Below are 16,443 nucleotides of genomic sequence, written 5' to 3' on the forward strand. Positions count from 1 at the left end.
CCCTGCAACCGCAGGCACCAAAGAACTGCATCACCGGTCCTCTGGGTCTCCTCTCAGCATGACGAGCGAGGTCCCTTGAACTCAGCAACTCTGTCCAAGTGACTCCCACAGTCCAGTGACTCTTCAGTCCAAGAATGGTGGAGGTAAGTCCTTGCCTCCCCACGCTAGACTGCATTGCTGGGAACCGCGTGTTTTGCAGCTACTCCGGCTCCTGTGCCCTCTTCGAGGATTTCCTTTGTGCACAGCCAAGCCTGGGTCCCCGGCACTCTAACCTGCATTGCACGACCTCCTGAGTTGTCCTCCGGCTTCGTGGGACCCTCTTGTGCAACTTCAGGTGAGCTCCGGTTCACTCCACTTCGTAGTGCCTGTTCCGGCACTTCTGCGGGTGCTGCTTGCTTCTGAGAGGGCTCTTTCTCTTGCTGGACGCCCCCTCTGTCTCCTCACGCAATTGGTGACATCCTGGTCCCTTCGGGGCCACATCAGCATCCAAAAACCCTAACCAAGACCTTTGCAGCTAGCAAGGCTTGTTGGCAGTCTTTCTGCACGGAAAGACTTCTGCACGACTCTTCACGACGTGGGACATCCATCCTCCAAAGGGGAAGTTTCTAGCCCTTGTCGTTCTTGCAGAATCCTCAGCTTCTACCATCCAGTGGCAGCTTCTTTGCACCCACAGCTGGCATTTCCTGGGCATCTGCCCACTCCCGACTTGATCGTGACTCTTGGACTTGGTCCCCTTGTTCCACAGGTACTCTCGTCAGGAAATCCATTGTTGTTGCATTGCTGGTGTTGTTGTTTCTTGCAGCATTCCCCTATCACGACTTCTGTGCTCTCTGGGGAACTTAGGTGCACTTTGCACCCACTTTTCAGGGTCTTGGGGTGGGCTATTTTTCTAACCCTCACTGTTTCCTTACAGTCCCAGCGACCCTCTACAAGGTCACATAGGTTCGGGGTCCATTCGTGGTTCGCATTCCACTTCTAGAGTATATGATTTGTGTTGCCCCTATCCCTATGTGCCCCCATTGCATTCTATTGTGACTATACACTGTTTCCACTGTTTTCTATTGCTATTACTGCATATTTTGGTATTGTGTACATATATCTTGTGTATATTTGCTATCCTCATACTGAGGGTACACACTGAGATACTTTTGGCATATTGTTATAAAAATAAAGTACCTTTATTTTTAGTATATCTGTGTATTGTGTTTTCTTATGATATTGTGCATATGACACTAGTGGTACTGTAGGAGCTTCACTTGTCTCCTATTTCAGCCTAAGCTGCTCTGCTAAGCTGCCTTTTCTATCAGCCTAAGCTGCTAGACACCCCTCTTCACTAATAAGGGATACCTGGGCCTGGTGCAAGGTGTAAGTACCCCGTGGTACTCACTACAAGCCAGTCCAGCCTCCTACATTGGTTGTGCAGCGGTGGGATAAGTACTTTGCAACTACTTACCACTTTTGTCATTGCACTTTTCATAAGATAAAAATATACAAAACAAGTTCAGTGTATGTACACCTAACCAAAAAGTTTTGCTTTTCTTCTCTCACTTCTTTTACTAAGTGCTGAAAAGTACATCTAAACTTTCAAAAAGTTCTTTAAAAGTTTTAAAAGTTTTTTTTTCTGTCCTTTAAAAAGTTCTGAAAACTTTTTTTCTCTTTTTCTATCCCTTAAACTCTTGTCTATCATGTCTGGTACAGGCCAAACTCTTGATCTGTCCAGCATAGCTTATGACAACCTTAGCTGGAAGGAAGCAAGGAGTCTCTGCATAGATAGAGGTTTAGGGGTAGGGAAGAATCCCTCAAGACAACTGTTGGTTAATATGCTCATTGAACAAGATAAGACCTTAGTTGGCACTTCTGGTGAGAAATTAGCTGATGGTTCCCACTCTGATTCTGGGGCACCTCTAGCAAAAGATTTGGGAGGGAATCTTTCCAACCTGCCCCTTAGCAGGCCACCTAGCATAGCTGGTACTGATGTGAATTCACATCACAGTAAGAGTGTTGCTTCAAATCACAGTACTAGTGTTGCTTCTCATCACAGTAGAAGTATCACTTCTGTAGGCCAGAATGTTAGAGTGCCATCTGTTAGGGCCAGGTCTCCCTCTGTTCATTCTCACCATTCTTCTGTTTCAAGGCATACCCCACCCACCCACCCTGATGACAGAGTTTTAGAAAGGGAGCTCAATAGATTGAGAGTGGAAGAATCCAGGCTGAAGCTCAAGAAGCAACAGCTGGATTTAGATAGGCAGTCCTTTGATTTAGAAAGAGAAAGGCAGAGGTTGGGGTTAGGACCCCATGGTGTCAGCAGCAGTATTCCAAATAGTCATCCTGCAAAAGAGCATGATTCTAGGAATCTGCATAGGATAGTTCCCCCTTACAAGGAGGGGGATGACATTAACAAGTGGTTTGCTGTACTTGAGAGGGCCTGTGTTGTGCAGGAGGTCCCTCAAAGGCAGTGGGCTGCTATCCTATGGCTATCTTTCAGTGGAAAGGGTAGGGATAGGCTCCTTACTGTTAAAGAAAATGATGCCAATAATGTTACAGTTCTTAAGAATGCACTCCTAGATGGTTATGGCTTAACCACTGAACAGTACAGGATAAAGTTCAGAGAAACCAAAAAGGAGTCTTCACAAGACTGGGTAGACTTTGTTGACCATTCAGTGAAGGCCTTGGAGGGATGGTTACATGGCAGTAAAGTTTCTGACTATGAAAGCCTGTATAACTTAATCCTGAGAGAGCATATTCTTAATAATTGTGTGTCTGATTTGTTACACCAGTACCTGGTAGACTCTGATCTGACCTCTCCCCAAGAATTGGGAAAGAAGGCAGACAAATGGGTCAGAACAAGGGTGAACAGAAAAGTTCATACAGGGGGTGACAAGGATGGCAAGAAGAAGGATGGTAAGTCTTCTGACAAGGGTGGGGACAAATCTAAAAATGAGTCTTCATCAGGCCCACAAAAACACTCTGGTGGGGGTGGTGGGCCCAAATCCTCTTCAAATCAAAACAAAGAAAAGAAACCATGGTGCTATTAATGTAAAATAAAATGGCATTGGACAACAGATCCCAGTTGTCCAAAGAAAACCACCAAGCCTCCTACCACTACAACCCCTGCTGCTACACCTAGTGCCCCTAGTAATAGCAGTGGTGGTGGGAGCAAACCTACTAATAGCCAATCCAAGGGAGTAGCTGGGCTCACTTTTGGTAACTTAGTTGGGGTTGGTCTTGTTAGGGAGACCACAGAGGCTGTGTTAGTCTCTGAGGGGGCTATTGATTTAGCATCCTTGGTTGCTTGTCCCCTTAATATGGATAAGTACAAGCAACTACCCCTAATAAATGGTGTTGAGGTTCAGGCCTACAGGGACACAGGTGCCAGTGTTACCATGGTAATAGAGAAACTGGTCCACCCTGAACAACACCTACTTGGTCACCAGTACCAAGTAACTGATGCTCATAACAACACACTTAGCCACCCCATGGCTGTTGTAAATCTCAACTGGGGGGGGGGTTACTGGTCCAAAGAAAGTTGTGGTTGCCTCAGATTTACCTGTAGACTGTCTACTAGGGAATGATTTAGAGACATCAGCTTGGTCAGATGTGGAGTTGGAGGCTCATGCAGCAATGCTGGGCATTCCAGGGCATATTTTTGCTTTAACCAGGGCTCAGGCCAAAAAGCAAAAAGGACTGGGTGACTTGGATCCTGGAAGAATGGACCAAGTGCTCCCTAAAGCTAGGGTTAGTAAAGGTAAATCACTACCTACTATCCCTCCCTCTACAGTGAATTCAACTTCTGAGGAAGAAGAATTTCCACCCTGTGCAAAACCTACACCAGAGGAGCTGGAAGCAGACACTGCTGACCTTTTGGGTGAAAGGGGGCCTGCCAGGGAGGAGCTGAGTGTGGCACAGCATACCTGTCCCACACTAGAGGGTCTAAGGCAGCAAGCTGTCAAACAAGCAAATGGGGATGTCAGTGACTCTCACAGAGTATACTGGGAGGATAACCTTTTGTATACTGAAGCAAGGGATCCAAAACCTGGAGCTGCCAGGAGATTGGTGATTCCTCAGGAGTACAGAAAGTTTCTCCTAACTCTAGCCCACGACATTCCCTTAGCTGGACATTTTGGGCAAATGAAAACTTGGGACAGGCTTGTCCCCTTGTTTCATTGGCCTAGAATGTCAGAGGACATAAAGGAATTTTGTAAGTCCTGTGAAACCTGTCAAGCCAGTGGCAAGACAGGTGGCACTCCAAAGGCACCCCTTATTCCACTGCCTGTGGTTGGGGTTCCCTTTGAAAGGGTAGGGGTTGACATAGTTGGCCCCCTTGACCCTCCTACTGCTTCAGGCAATAGGTTTATCTTGGTGGTAGTGGACCATGCCACCAGATATCCTGAAGCAATTCCTCTAAGGACCACTACAGCTCCTGCAGTAGCAAAGGCCCTCTTGGGAATCTTTTCCAGGGTGGGCTTCCCAAAAGAGGTGGTATCAGACAGAGGAAGCAATTTCATGTCTGCTTACTTAAAGGCCATGTGGAAGGGATGTGGTGTGACATACAAGTTCACCACACCCTATCATCCACAAACAAATGGACTGGTGGAGAGATTTAACAAAACTCTCAAAAGTATGATAATGGGACTCCCTGAAAAACTCCGCAGGAGATGGGATATCCTGTTACCTTGCCTCCTTTTTGCTTACAGGGAGGTACCCCAAAAAGGAGTGGGCTTCAGCCCCTTTGAACTCCTATTTGGACACCCTGTAAGAGGTCCCCTAACACTTGTTAAGGAGGGTTGGGAACAACCTTTAAAAGCTCCAAAGCAAGACATAGTGGACTATGTACTTTGCCTAAGATCTAGGATGGCTGAGTACATGAAAAAGGCCAGTAAAAACCTTCAGGCCAGCCAAGAGCTCCAAAAGCAATGGCATGACCAGAAGGCTGTTTTGGTTCAGTACCAACCAGGGCAGAAAGTGTGGGTCTTGGAGCCTGTGGCCCCAAGAGCACTCCAAGACAAATGGAGTGGACCCCACATAATTGTTGAAAAGAAGGGAGAAGTCACCTACTTAGTTGACTTAGGCACTGTCAGGAGTCCCCTTAGGGTGCTTCATGTCAATCGCCTGAAACCCTACTATGACAGGGCTGATCTCACCCTGCTCATGGCAACAGATGAGGGACAGGAAGAAGAGAATGACCCTCTCACTGATCTCTTCTCTTCCACAGAACAAGATGCTCTAGTGGAAGGTGTAGTTTTGGCAGATTGTCTTACTGCTGAGCAGAAAGACCACTGCATAAATCTCCTGGGTCAGTTTTCTGAACTCTTCTCTACTGTGCCAGGCACCACTTCTTGGTGTGAGCACACTATAGATACTGGAGACAGCTTGCCTGTCAAAAGTAAGATATATAGGCAGCCTGACCATGTCAGAGACTGCATAAAGCAAGAAGTGCAGAAAATGCTTGAACTGGGAGTGGTTGAGCACTCTGAAAGTCCATGGGCCTCTCCTGTGGTACTTGTACCAAAACCTCATTCCAAGGATGGAAAGAAGGAAATGCAGTTTTGTGTAGACTATAGAGGTCTCAACCAGGTAACCAAAACTGATGCTCACCCTATACCCAGGGCAGATGAGCTAATAGATACACTGGCATCTGCCAAGTATCTAAGCACCTTTGATTTGACTGCAGGGTATTGGCAGATCAAGTTATCAGAGGATGCAAAAGCAAAAACTGAATTTTCAACCATTGGAGGCCATTACCAATTCACAGTAATGACTTTTGGATTGAAAAATGCACCTGCCACTTTTCAAAGGTTGGTGAACACAGTCCTGCAAGGGCTGGAAGCTTTTAGTGCAGCATATCTAGATGATGTAGCTGTCTTTAGCTCCAGCTGGGATGATCACCTGGTCCACCTATGGAAAGTTTTGGAGGCCCTGCAAAAGGCAGGCCTCACTATCAAGGCTTCAAAGTGCCAGATATGGAAGGGGAAAGTGGTTTATCTGGGACACCTGGTAGGTGGAGAACAGATTGCACCACTTCAGGGTAAAATCCAAACTATTATAGATTGACTTCCCCCTACAACTCAGACCCAGGTGAGAGCCTTCTTAGGCCTCACTGGGTATTACAGGAGGTTCATAAATAACTATGGCTCCATTGCAGCCCCTCTTAATGACCTCACATCTAAGAAAATGCCTAAAAAGGTATTGTGGACAGCTAGCTGTCAGAAAGCTTTTGAGGAGCTGAAGCAGGCCATGTGCTCTGCACCTGTCCTGAAAAGCCCCTGTTACTCCACAAAATTCATTGTCCAAACTGATGCATCTGAATTAGGGGTAGGGGCAGTCTTATCACAACTTAATTCTGAGGGCCAGGATCAACCTGTTGCTTTTATCAGCAGAAGGTTGACCCCTAGAGAAAAGTGTTGGTCTGCCATAGAGAGGGAGGCATTTGCTGTGGTCTGGGCACTGAAGAATTTGAGGCCATACCTGTTTGGCACTCACTTCATTGTTCAGACAGACCACAAACCTCTACTTTGGCTAAAACAAATGAAAGGTGAAAATCCTAAATTGTTGAGGTGGTCCATATCTCTACAGGGAATGGACTATACAGTGGAATATAGACCTGGGAGTACCCACTCCAATGCAGATGGACTCTCCAGATATTTCCACTTAGACAATGAAGACTCATCAGGTCATGGCTAGTCTTATTGTCCTTCGTTTGGGGGGGAGTGGGGGGGGGGTTGTGTAGGAAAGTACCATCTTGCCTGGCATGTTACCCCCATATTTCACTGTATATATGTTGTTTTTGTGTATGTGTCACTGGGACCCTGCCAGCCAGGGCCCCAGTGCTCATAAGTGTGCCCTGTATGTGTTACCTGTGTTATGACTAACTGTCTCACTGAGGGTCTCCTAATCAGAACCTCAGTGGTTATGCTCTCTCATTTCTTTCCAAATTGTCACTAACAGGCTAGTGACCAATTTTACCAATTTACATTGGCATACTGGAACACCCTTATAATTCCCTAGTATATGGTACTAAGGTACCCAGGGTTTTGGGGTTCCAGGAGATCCCTATCGGCTGCAGCATTTCTTTTGCCACCCATAGGGAGCTCTGACAATTCTTACACAGGCCTGCCACTGCAGCCTGAGTGAAATAATGTCCACCTTATTTCACAGCCATTTTTCACTGCTCTTAAGTAACTTATAAGTCACCTATATGTCTAACCTTTACCTGGTAAAGGTTGGGTGCTAAGTTACTTAGTGTGTGGGCACCCTGGCACTAGCCAAGGTGCCCCCACATTGTTCAGGGCCAATTCCCCGGACTTTGTGAGTACGGCGACAACATTACACACGTGCACTATACATAGGTCACTACCTATGTATAGCTTCACAATGGTAACTCCGAATATGGCCATGTAACATGTCTAAGATCATGGAATTGCCCCACCAATGCCATCCTGATATTGGGGAGACAATCCCATGATTCCCCGGGTCTCTAGCACAGACCCGGGTACTGCCAAACTGCCTTTCCCGGGGTTTCACTGCAGCTGCTGCTGCTGCCAACCCCTCAGACAGGTTTCTGCCCTCCTGGGGTCCAGCCAGGCTTGGCCCAGGAAGGTAGAACAAAGGACTTCCTCGGAGAGAGGGTGTTACACCCTCTCCCTTTGGAATAAGGTGTCAGGGCTGGGGAGGAGTAGCCTCCCCCAGCCTCTGGAAATGCTTTGATGGGCACAGATGGTGCCCATCTCTGCATAAGCCAGTCTACACCGGTTCAGGGATCCCTCAGCCCTGCTCTGGCGCGAAACTGGACAAAGCAAAGGGGAGTGACCACTCCCCTGACCTGCACCTCCCCTGGGAGGTGCCCAGAGCTTCTCCAGTGTGCTCCAGACCTCTGCCATCTTGGAAACAGAGGTGCTGCTGGCACACTGGATTGCTCTGAGTGGCCAGGGCCAGCAGGTGACGTCAGAGACTCTTTCTGATAGGCTCCTTCAGGTGTTGCTAGCCTATCCTCTCTCCTAGGTAGCCAAACCTCCTTTTCTGGCTATTTAGGGTCTCTGCTTTGGGGAATTCCTTAGATAATGAATGCAAGAGCTCATCAGAGTTCCTCTGCATCTCTCTCTTCACCTTCTGCCAAGGAATAGACTGCTGACTGCGCTGGAAGCCTGCAAAACTGCAACAAATTAGCAAAGACGACTACTGCGACCTTGTAACGCTGATCCTGCCGCCTTCTCGACTGTTTTCCTGGTGGTGCGTGCTGTGGGGGTAGTCTGCCTCCTCTCTGCACTAGAAGCTCCAAAGAAATCTCCTGTGGGTCGACGGAATCTTCCCCCTTCAACCGCAGGCACCAAAGAACTGCATCACCGGTCCTCTGGGTCTCCTCTCAGCATGACGAGCGAAGTCCCTTGAACTCAGCAACTCTGTCCTAGTGACTCCCACAGTCCAGTGACTCTTCAGTCCAAGTTTGGTGGAGGTAAGTCCTTGCCTCCCCACGCTAGACTGCATTGCTGGGAACCGCGTGTTTTGCAGCTACTCCGGCTCCTGTGCACTCTTCGAGGATTTCCTTTGTGCACAGCCAAGCCTGGGTCCCCAGCACTCTAACCTGCATTGCACGACCTCCTGAGTTGTCCTCCGGCTTCGTGGGACCCTCTTGTGCAACTTCAGGTGAGCTCCTGTTCACTCCACTTTGTAGTGCCTGTTCTGGCACTTCTGTGGGTGCTGCTTTCTTCTGAGGGAGCTCCTTCTCTTGCTCGACGCCCCCTCTGTCTCCTCACGCAATTGGCGACATCCTGGTCCCTCCTGGGCCACATGAGTATCCAAAAACCCTAACCGCGACCTTTGCAGCTAGCAAGGCTTGTTGGCGGTCTTTCTGCATGGAAAGACTTCTGCACGACTCTTCACGACGTGGGACATCCATCCTCCAAAGGGGAAGTTTCTAGCCTCTTGCAAAATCCTCAGCTTCTACCATCTGGTGGCAGCTTCTTTGCACCCACAGCTGGCATTTCCTGGGCATCTGCCCACTCCCGACTTGATCGTGACTCTTGGACTTGGTCCCCTTGTTCCACAGGTACTCTCGTCAGGAAATCCATCGTTGTTGCATTGCTGGTGTTGTTGTTTCTTGCAGGATTCCCCTATCACGACTTCTGTGCTCTCTGGGGAACTTAGGTGCACTTTGCACCCACTTTTCAGGGTCTTGGGGTGGGCTATTTTTCTAACCCTCACTGTTTCCTTACAGTCCCAGCGACCCTCTACAAGGTCACATAGGTTTGGGGTCCATTCGTGGTTCGCATTCCACTTCTAGAGTATATGATTTGTGTTGCCCCTATCCCTATGTGCCCCCATTGCATTCTATTGTGACTATACATTGTTTGCACTGTTGTCTATTGCTAATACTGCATATTTTGGTATTGTGTACATATATCTTGTGTATATTTGCTATCCTCATACTGAGGGAACACACTGAGATACTTTTGGCATATTGTCATAAAAATAAAGTACCTTGATTTTTAGTATATCTGTGTATTGTGTTTTCTTATGATATTGTGAATATGACACTAGTGGTACTGTAGGAGCTTCACTCGTCTGCTAGTTCAGCCTAAGCTGCTCTGCTAAGCTACCTTTTCTATCAGCCTAAGCTGCTAGACACCCCTCTACACTAATAATGGATACCTGGTCCTGCTGCAAGGTGTAAGTACCCCTTGGTACTCACTACAAGCCAGTCCAGCCTCCTACAGTATGCCAATGTGAATTGGTGAAATTGGTCACTAGCATGTTAGTGACAATTTGTAAAGAGAGAGCATAACCACTGAGGTTCTGGTTAGCAGAGCCTCAGTGAGACAGTTAGGCATCACACAGGGAACACATATATATAGGTCACAAACTTATGAGCACTGGGGTCCTGGCTAGCAGGGTCCCAGTGACACATAACAAACATACTGAAAACATAGGGTTTTCACTATGAGCACTGGGCCCTGGCTAGCAGGATCCCAGTGAGACAGTGAAAACACCCTGACTTACACACACAAACAGGCCAAAAGTTGGGGTAACAAGGCTAGAAAGAGGCTATTTTCTTACAGGGAGGACTCAGGTGGGGTGGGAGGTGGTGGAGACCCCTATTAGTACCAGGGAAGGAATTCCCTGGCACTGATAGTACCTACCGCCATTGATTTTGTGGCGGTTACAAACCACCCGAAATCCATGGCAGTATGCAGGGTTGTGATACCACCGGCGGGCTGGTGACGGCCGCCGGACTGGAGACCGAAGTCTCCAGCCCAGCGGTAATCACTGCCCTGGCGGTCGGAGTGGAGAAGTGGTGGATGACCATGGTGGTAACGGCCATGGTCATGATTCCCTTTTTTTTTCCGCCGGCCTGGTGGCGGTATTACCGCCACTTCTTCCCCGTCCGCCAGGGTTGTTATGAGGGCCTTTATGTCTTTTCATGTTATTGCGAGATGGTGGGGGTCTTTGTAATAATGACTCTTGTCTTTACAATTCTGTTTCTTGCACTTTTCATTATCCTAATCATTGCAGCCCATGCAACTTATCACAGATTGCAGTTGTGTTAAATAAATACCATTGAAACTTTACTGCATCTTCGTTATTGCCTGTGTTTGGATGAGACATGAAGTATCTGTGAAAAAGGGGTAATCTCTTTTTAACCACGACACTCCCTGAGATGTCATACTCTCGAGTCCATTTGTAAAGGCTGCCACAAATCACCTCTTACTATTTGGGTTTTCGTGAGGTGCTGCTAGTGAGCCGGAAGGGTTGAAACGACAGCTGCAACTTGCTGTTGGATAGGCATAGTCGCCTACAAACATAAGTACTGTCATCCTTACACCAGCAGTCAGAGTCCAAACTACGACATGGCACCACCAACTATTGTGTTTAGGCACTAATTTACGGATACCCTGACTATCACTGTTTCACAGACAACAGGTAACCTATGTACCATTAAACGGAGACGACTGTGGTCTTGGGGATGATCCTCCTCAGCTGAAGAGGTAACACCTGATTAGGCTGTAGGTTGTTCGAGCGTGAACTCATAAAAGGACTTTACTCCCCATTTGATGTTCCGTTTCTCTAAACAAGTATATCTAACGCCATAAAAATTCCTGAGAATGCTAGACAAGCATTAACACAACACTTACTAGTGCATGGCCTTACACCAGAGGGCGGGGATGTCACACTTATAATAGAAGGTAATGAAGCATACCAAACCAAAACATTTTACTGTTGGGTCACCTTTCCTGAGGTGGACCAAAGAACACATCCATTCCACACATGCAAAATTGCAAACATACCTCAACTGTACCAAACGTACCAGTATTATGAAACATCGCTCACATACCAAGAGCATCAGAACTGGTTTGAAGGCGCCCCACCACATATAATACAAAGAGTGAGACCTGGGGCCAGATGTAGCAAACGTTTGCGACTCGCAAACGGGCAGAATCGCAATTTGCGACAGTGCAAAATCGGAAATGGGATGCAAAAAGCCCATTTCCGACTCGCAAAAAGCGATGGGACCCGTTTGCGAGTCGCATCTGGTGCGACCCCATTTTGCGACCCGCAAATAGCAAGTCGCAATTTGCGAGTCGCAAACCTTATGCAATTGAAACTCGCAAATTGCGACTAGTCGCAAAAAGCCCAGTTTGCATGTCCCATTTACCACTAACTCAGAGCAGGTGGTAACCATTACCAAAGTATAAAAGGGGACCCAGAAGCCATCTGGGTTACTCAAGATGGCGGAGATATACCTGATAGCAGTGAGGAGGAGAGTCTACGCAGCCCAGCAGAGGAGGAGGAGGGGCCACAGACAGGAGAAGATATTTAGAACCAGGCAGACTCTTTTTCAGCAAACTGAAGAGGAGATCTATGACAAATACCGCCTTAGCAGCGCAGCCATCCTAGAATTAATTGATTTACTGAAACCACAGCTAGAACACCAGACTCTGCGTGGCTGCGCCATTCCTACGCATGTGCAAGTACTATGCTCACTGCACCTCTTGGCCTCAGGGAGCTATCAGGGGGTCATTGCTGTGGCAGGTGGGGTATCCCAAAGTGCAGTGTCAAGGTTCCTCAGGGCCTTCCTAGATGCCTTAGTCACGCACATGTCTCACTTCATATACTTACCAAGGAATGAGGCAGAAATCAACAGCACCAAGCTGGACTTTTACCGCATTGCCCACTTTCCCCATGTCATAGGGTGTGTAGATGGGACACACATTCAAATATGCCCCCCTGCTAATCTGGAACACATTTTCCGCAACAGAAAGTGTACCCACTCACTCAACATACAGGTCGTTTGTGATGCCCATTATGTCATCACGGACATTGTAGCTAAGTTTCCAGGCAGTACCCATGACTCATACATTTTTAGGCATAGTGGGATACATCAACGCCTGGAACGTGGGGAATTCGGAGACGGTTACCTCCTAGGTAGAGCCACAGACACTTGCAGACATACACACAGGTCACTGTGCACAACAATCTGGACTTCCTAACAGTGTACTTTTTGTGCCCAACAGGTGACAGTGCATATGCTCTTAGGCCTTGGATCATGACTCCGTTTTTGACACCCAGAACTGAATCTGAGAGGCAATACAACAGTGCGCATAAGAGGACCAGGAACCTGATAGAGCGCACCTTCGGACTCCTGAAGGCAAGATTCAGATTCCTCCACCGCAGTGGAGGTGCACTCCAATACACCCCCATTACCACATTCAAAATTGTGGTCGCATGCGCCATCCTCCACAACATAGCCACCCGACGTGGGCTACCTCTCACCACTGCAGACCCAGATCCTGATGATGAAGAGCAAGAACAACCACATCGCCATCATGGGGATAGGAGTCTAGCTAATCAAGGCAGACTGAGACGGGAACACATTGCAACACAATATTTTGGACGGTACGTGTCAACTCCCACCATACTCACCTATTAACCAAAAACTCCATTTGTTAAGTGGAACAAAAATAACTGTTTTATTACTGTAATTGAGAAACTATATACAAGTTGAAATTGTCCATGGGCAGGGAAATGCCAACCAGTCATGTGGCACATTAACACCATGTGCCACATTTATTGGTCCTGGGTGTCATCTATGTTCTCCTGCCCCTCCTGCCAGCCTGGCTGGTTCCTGCTGCGTCCGTGGTGCTGTGCCTACCACTCCTCAGCACCCTGCTGTCAGTGGCAGATACACTGCTCACTGTTGAGCCCTCCTCACTGTCTTGGGGTGTTTCCCCGGTGGCCCTTGACATTTCCCGTGTTTCCATAAGTTCAATTATGTGGGTGAGACGTCCCAGGCCCCTGGCAACATCCCCAGCAAAATGGCCCATCTCTATTTGCAGGCCAACTGTCCTCCTCGACAGGCCTGTTGTATTAATGGCTAGCCTGCCGATCGATGTGGCCATCCTGTCCAGTCGTTGCATTGTCTGGCGATCTCTGCGCCGCCCAGCCTCTGCCTGGCCCAGCAGTCCGCCCGCCAGTTCCCTAATGGCAAGGGCAATGTCCCCCAGTGTTCTGGCACATCATGTCCATGCGTCTGTTGAGGTGCTGCATGCTTGCATGGTTGTGTCTAACAAAGCGGTGCAGCACACCACTAATCCTGCCCAATATTCTGTTCTGCAGGCGCTGACCCCGCAGCAGATGTGCCTCACTGCTGGTTGGAGGAAGTATCCCGGATCCAGATGGTCTTGCCCTGCGACGCCTGCGCAGCGGTGGCTGCCCTGTGCTCCCACCTGTATCCTCCCTGCCTGTTGCTGGGGCAGCTTCTGACGTGATTGTTGCAGCAGGCGTTACTAATGCAGGAATGCTGCTGACTGTTCAGGTGGGGGTGCTGGTGGGTCCTGGGCCTGGGTGGTTGGGGTGTTGGGGGTGTCTTGCTGGAGACCTGTGGGACATGGGGAACACACTGTCAGTGTCTATTATCTATTGCACAATTCCTAATAAACATTTGGCTATGAACTGCCTATTTGACTACATTTCCCATAATGCATCATTCTGGCTTTTTCTACCCTGTAATGAAGCTATCTTGGTTGTGAATGCACCTGTGTACATGGTGGGTGGGGTATGACATTGATAGGGGTACAGGCTTATCACATGGTACTCACCGGTTGATGTACTGTGCTCTGAGGTGTCCAGGTCCCCAAATCCACACACTGCCTCCTGCTCCAATGTTTCCTCCACCCTTTCTTCCAGGGGTGTGGGTGGTGGCACAGATGATGGTCCCCCTCCAGTGCCTCTCATCTCCCGGAGCCTTTCTGCCACCCTCTCCTTGGTCCGGGAGCGGAGGTCATACCACCTCTTCTTTATGTCCTCAATTGTCCTGGGCTCACACCCAGGGAATAATTTTTTCTTGAATGTCCTGCCAGAGTTTCTTTTTGGTGGCCTCAGGAACAGTCAGGGTTGCTCTCCCAAAAAGCTCATCATGGTGCTGACAGCATTCCTCTGTCAGCACCTCCAGCTCCCTCTCAGAAAATTTGAGTTTTCTTCTTCGTGGGGTTCCCTCCATGGCTGCTGCTGCTTGTTCAGTGTGAAGACTGGCAGTTATAAAAGGGTGTGGTCCAGCCTCCTCCCAGGTGTATTTGTTAACTTCCTGGCTGTGATGTCATCATCATGTGCCAGGAAGTGTTTACAGAGTGTTCTGGTGTGCTTTCTGGAGTGTTCTGCTGCACCTGTAAGCAATTTTGAAGGTAGTCGCAATTTGCGACACCTACTCGCTACTTGCGAGTTCGTTTTTTGCACACTCGCAAACAGCGACCTCGCAATCTGCGGACTCGCACACAGCGTTGCGAGTCCGGCTGCGAGTCGCAAAATCGGATCGTTTTTTTTTCTGGCATTCCAAATTGCGACTCGCATTTTGCGAGTCGCATCAACTCGCAAAATGCGAGTCGCAATTTTTATTTTTGCTACATCTGGCCCTAGGTCCTTTAAGTAATGATGGACCAACATGGCCTATGTTTGCCACATACACACCTCACCCAGGCATACCAAATATGCAAATAGCAGATCTGCGAAATTTGTATAATGAGTTAGTAACACTTTATAGATGACTAGTCCAGTTCGTAATACGAACTTTGAACACAACACCAGCTCGTCCAGCTCCACCAGCAGCTGGTGGATACCAATTGGCTACTGGGATTAATCCACAAACAGTGCATACTATCATGGGTAAAATACCCACAGAACAAGTGAAAATAGCGTTCTGGATATCACAGAAAACAAACCAGCTGGAAGCTGTGTTTCCACCTACCAGACCACAGGAATGGATGACTGTGCCACATGGGTTGCTATATATACTACCACACATGGTACCCCGACACTTGCCAATTTACTGGAAGTGTTAAAACAAATACAGAATGAGCACAGGGCTTCACCAGCCTTAGATATGGGAATGAAGTTAATGCCAACTTTGATACAGTTTCCTCAGTAATACTCAGTAACATTAAAGGGGAAGCGGTAGCACTGGCTATACACCAGTGTCTTCGAGAAACTCCATATTTGGAACAGGAGAGACAGCTACCAAAAATAATTTCTGACACCTATACTTCTATAGGGTGGGAAAGTTTGGGAGTCAAGCCAAAGAAGATGGAATTACAAAGTACCCCACTCAAGGAAGGTACGAAGCAGGCACAAGAAGGCTCTAAAAAGCGCTGGGAAAAACAAAAAGAATTTAAGGATAGACGAAATAAGAGAGCTGATTCTCCACACCCGGAGAACTCCAAAAGGAGATACAATCTCAGAAGTAGGGAAAATATAAAAACTCCTGAGAGATATCCTGATTTGTGTCCCTCTCTTTACTTTCAGGACGCACCAGATAGATGTAGCGAGAGAGGAGGCCGTCCTGATCAACGTCCTGTATACATGAAACAAAAGAAAGACTCACCACAGTCTACAATTAAAAAAGATGAAAAGACTCCTCAGCAAAAGCCACAGTTTAAAAAGAAAAAAATGGCAGCACTATCAGCTTAAAATGCCAGTACACTTTAGAACATTATTGAGGAACAAGACGTGGGCAGTGACACTGTTAGACAGCGCTGCAGAGGTCACAATATGTCGCCAGAGTCTGAAAGATCACCTGGATGCAACAGCAACTAGCAATTTTATTGCAGTTGAGACTGCGGACGGCCGCGTTCTTCCACCCAACAGGGTTTCTGATTTAAAAATTCAAATAGAGGGAGACACAGAGCGCACCATTGGTGTGATATTCTGGGATGAACTTACTAGTGATATTCTATTGGCCGAAAGAGACTGGCCACCTGAGCACGTCCGTAAGCTCCCACATGGAGAAGATGTCATTTTGCCTTCTTTCTCTAATCTTGTTACAGAAGCAAAAAAAAAAAGCCTATGCTGCTGAATGGGCTTTAGCGCAGGCACCCGCGTTATACCGCAGTCATGTAGTTTGGGACAAAGACTCTCCTTGTCATGTCATTCCTATTAGGTCTACACCCCAACCTCAGCCAC

This window comes from Pleurodeles waltl, chromosome 2_1 (genome assembly GCF_031143425.1).
Source record: "Pleurodeles waltl isolate 20211129_DDA chromosome 2_1, aPleWal1.hap1.20221129, whole genome shotgun sequence".
Lineage (NCBI taxonomy): Eukaryota > Metazoa > Chordata > Amphibia > Caudata > Salamandridae > Pleurodeles > Pleurodeles waltl.